Source organism: Peromyscus eremicus, chromosome X, assembly GCF_949786415.1.
Source record: "Peromyscus eremicus chromosome X, PerEre_H2_v1, whole genome shotgun sequence".
Classification (NCBI taxonomy): Eukaryota; Metazoa; Chordata; class Mammalia; order Rodentia; family Cricetidae; genus Peromyscus; species Peromyscus eremicus.
Genome location: NC_081439.1, coordinates 46,353,773 through 46,358,681, shown reverse-complemented (window position 1 = coordinate 46,358,681; position 4,909 = coordinate 46,353,773).

The following is a 4,909-nucleotide window of genomic DNA, read 5'->3' as shown; positions in this document are numbered from 1 at the left end:
ATATCTGTTGTAGTTTTATTTCCATGGCTGTGATAAAATACCCTACCAAAAATCACTTTGGGGAAGAAAGGGTTTGTTTGGCTTACAATTCCAGGCTATAGTCCATCATTGCAAGTATGTCAAGACAGGAACTTAAAATATCACATCTGTACCAAGAACACAGAATAAATGCATGGAACCTTGTTTACTTAGCTAGGTTTATTTGATTTTATACAGTTAGACAGAAGAGTATAGCCCACCAAACAGTGCTGCTCACATGCAAGGTATGTCTACTTATCACAATTAACTCCTTAAGACAATTTTGCACAAACATGCCAGCAGTCCTACTCAACATAGACAATCCAACACTGAGGGCCTCTTCCCAAATGATCTAGGTTGTGTCAATCGACAATTAATGCTAACCATCATAATTGACATGTGAATTCTATTTCAGGCCCCAAGTCAGTGGCTCATCTGGGAGATTTCGTGTCTAGATGTCAGTGGCATTCAGGTTTTCATCATGATCATCCCATTTTGAGCTCAAGATAAATGTATTCTGACTACTAGGGGATTATTTGTTTCTTAGAATATGTTCTATGTTCTGATGGTTAAGCAGAAACTTGTGAAGTCCCTTCAGTCCAGTATTGAAATTTTACTGTAACACTTCTTCCTATTTTCTATTTTCCAAAGCAAGTGATCTAGCCATGTCCTAAATCAATGCATAAAGAAATAGACTTGTTCTTTGTAAATAGAGCCAGAAGAAGGAATTCATATTAGCTGAACAATGTTATGATTTATAAACATTCAAAACAAATAAATATGGATCAATTAAACCATGAATTATTCTGTGTTTCTCTAAGTATTGATATTAATTATAGTAACATTTAGTTATGTTGTGGCAAATATTCATTCAATCATAAAAAGTTTGAGTGTTATATTGAGTTAAGTTAAATTGCTACAATGTAAGATTCATATTGAAAATTACTCTCAAGGCCCTCAAAAATATTCCACATGATTGATTGCCTAGAGGAAACTTTTATAAATAAAATAGCAGAAGCCATTTATATTTATATCATAGGATAGCCGTGCCTATTTTAAAGGGTAAATAAAAATCACAACCATGATTACAATTGGAAATAAAAAATGGGAAACTACTCTTGGAAATGGGAAACAATTTTTTAAAAATCGATTTAAAAAATAACTTCCTGAGAGTTCAACATAATGACCAATTATAGTCTTTGATGGAAGAGGAAGTTCTTAATTGTATCTTTGAATTATAGAGTATTTTGTTGGAATGCAGCAAATAGTTTCTGTTCTATATAGGTACCAAATATATCTATTTTAAGAAGCTATTTTTAGTACTTTTGAATATATTTTACTTTGGTCAGAAATGTTCTCTGTAGTCTAAAATTGGCTACTCTGCGATTTCATAATACTATCTAGCTAATTAGAAAAAAATGTTGCTCATCAGTAATAATAAGCACTAAATATCATGCTCTGGGATCATATCCAATAACTTTCAGCACATAACAATATTCATCTTTTAAATTTTTATGTTGTTGGACATAAAAAATACATGAATAGAGACCAGTACAATTAGATTTTATTATTTATTTTTCTTGTCTTTTATCAAATAAATCCAAAGCCATTAGAAACTATCCCCATTTTAACTTTACCTTTGTTATATTGCTTTTAACTTTGGTACCATTTAATTAATGTAAAATTAAATATTATTTAATGAGATATACATTCTCATTAATTATTAGAAAATAATAGTTTATATTCTAGCTCATTTACCTGCTGTATCTTTTATGCTTTAATACTTAAATTAAGATAAGATGATGTATAACATGTAGTATAAAAATACTTCAGGAATTTACTAAAATCTTCACATTATACAGACTTTGGTAACCTCATATGAATAACAACATTCTTTTATGAGTCTTCAATATAGCATACCCCAATATTTTCAGTTTTGGTTTGTCCTCTGGTTTGTCTCATTCACAAGATGGTAACTATACTTTCACATCTTTAAAGATGTGCTGACCTCAGAATGGAAACCAGGATGTGTTACACTGGGGACAAAGTTTTGCTTTTGCTTCTGCAGGAGAAGAAAAGCTATAGATACCATTAAAATTGATAAAAGTTCGATTTGAACAAGAGAGATCTCTTAATTAGAAGAGGTGATAGTTCATCAACCAGCATGACCATCCAATTTAAATTAACTTATACTACTAACAAATGCTTTTCATTTGATCAGATGTAACTTTCCAAAAGGGAACCTCCCCAAAGTTAGGGTTGGGGAAGGGTTGTTGTTTTTGTCTTCCAGGAGAATGAAGGCTAAGGAAGCTGGAGAACACTGGACAAATAAGACATCTGAAGAAAAAGGACAAATCATCCAGAAAAAAAGTCCCAAGAAAAAGAATAAATTGAACTATTGGTATATTACATATAAAATTTCATAAGTCTTCCTAAATGTTTGTTTCTGCTCTTCTCTACAGACACTTAACACAAATGGTCTTTATGTAGTCCCAGTTCAATTAAAAGTTAAAGCTGGGCTTTGGAGTTGGAGAATGTCTCTCTCCTTCTCTAAACTCAAGCATGCTTGTTAAAAGGAAAATCCAAAATCTCTGTATCATGTCAGAAGAGCCACTGATATGGAACAGAAGAAAACCCAAAATTAAGGGACTATTCTTTTGCCATTAATCTCAATTCTTTGGTTCTATTTTGATTCTTTAAAACTTTTCTTAAGGTATAAATTTTACATTAAAAATTTTAAGATATATATATATATATATATATATATATATAAATTTTTGTTATGATATTAATGGTCATGTAGAGTACTAACTAATTCTAGAAAAAAAGGCTTCATTTAGCTGCCTGTACATGTTTCCGTGTTTGAGTCTTCATCAGTTTTATGCAGGGAATCATGACCAGGCCTAACAGCAAATTTGAAGTCTCCAAAAAGATGATAGGGCCCCACAATGACAATTTCACATGGACAATCATAATACCACTAAGCTGACAAACACCACCCAAAGATCGGCTTTGGACTACAAACTGCTCAGGACAATTTTGAGATGACTAGCTGAGATGATCCAGCCTCACAGACTACCCCAGCAAGGACTTGAGATAAGTCCTGCACCTTTGCATTATGCAGAGACCAGACAACAAATGATACAGCTACCTCTCCCAGGACTTGGCAATTAACCCAAAAATTTTCTTTTCAGGATCCTCTAAAGATGCCTTTGTCCCCAAACAACAGGAAGTAATTTGAAGAGCACGATGCCCACATTCAAAAGAGGTAGGGTATGTGGGTTTTGGTCATTCTATGGGTTTTGTATAATTGTCATTGTTTAGGATGGTTGGTTCCAGGTTGTTAATTGTTAAGTGTAACATGAATCTTAAAGGGTCTTATTAATAAAAACAAACCCAGAGCCAGGTATTGGTGTGAATGCTGGAAGATCAGAGAAGCAGAACAAGCCACAGCCACCTCACCTCACCATTCTTCAGCTGATCCTGTTTCCTCAGACTGGAAACCTCTGAGTCCTCATCCAGAATGAATCTCAGCTGCTGTTGCTCAAAAGCCTCAAAGCTTAACCTGCCTAGTTCCTGGTCTTCATGCTTTAAATACCTTTCTGCTTTCTACCATCACTTCCTGGGATTAAAGGCTCTCTTCCTGGGATTAAAGGCGTGAGTCACCATGCCTGGCTATTTCCAGTGTGGCTTTAAACTCACAGAGATCCGCAAGGATCTCTGCCTTAGGAATGCTAGGATTAACGGTGTGTGTGCCACCATTTTCTGGCCTCTGTATCTAGTGGCTGTTCTGTTCTCTGACCCCAGATAAGTTTATTAGGGTACACAATATTTTGGGAAACACAATATCACCACAGTTAAGGGTCAGGAAAAAGGTTAAACAAAGGAAATTAGATTCAGGATTCTTGTTTGAAAAAAAAGAGGATATAGATAAGTGATGGATTATTGAATCTACTCTGAAAAAAAGATATATAAATGATGGATAAAGGGTAGATTATTGAATTTACTCTGAAAAGATAAAGGAGAGAATACAGATATGATAAGATAAAAGGTAGATTATTGAATCTATTTTTAGAAGGCAACTATTGTTTTTAAAATATTTTACATTGGATTGGATTTTTGTATATTGTATACAAATTATGTATATATTGATACAAATTTGATATTGATTTTGTTAGAAAATACAGTACATATATTTCTAATCTTGTTCAAGGTATTATAGCTATACAGTTCATTTAACAATGTAATGCAATTTGCTAATCCTTGAAAGTTATTATTACCAACTATTAGGATATAAAGAAATGAAATTTAGTAGTCATTACAATCAAACTTATAGTCATATTAGATATGTTTTCAAGGTCAGGCAGAGATATATTTTAAATAGACAGGTCATCTTCAAACACTTCAGAGATCTACAGAATATGGCGTTTAAGATGTTTTAATAACAGATTTTTTTTTTAATGACTATGAGACATGTTTGCTCCTGGCAGCACCAATCTACTTCAGAGAAGGTGATGGGCACTGAAAGATCTCCATATGGAGTTTACTTTCATTGTGGTAAAAGTTAGCCACTGGGTAAGAAAGTGCCTTCACATCACCTGCTGACAGTATGCTGTCCAAAATGGACAAGCAGGACACAAAACAAAGGACTGCCAATCCTTGCCAAGATGAGGTAGGAAGGCTGTTTAGAAAATCCTGCTTCACAGATGAGTCTGTCAGATATGTGAGCCTGTGGGCTGACGATGATGCCCCAATGTTGGAGAGAAATCTCAGGTGACTGTCCAGGTAGCTGGCTGTTTCTGCCATAACTCACGTTTTTTGGAAGTTACTTGTTTGCACTTCCTGTTTAACTAGGTAATATTATTTCCTTCTCGAGTCTCTGAGGGAGTTG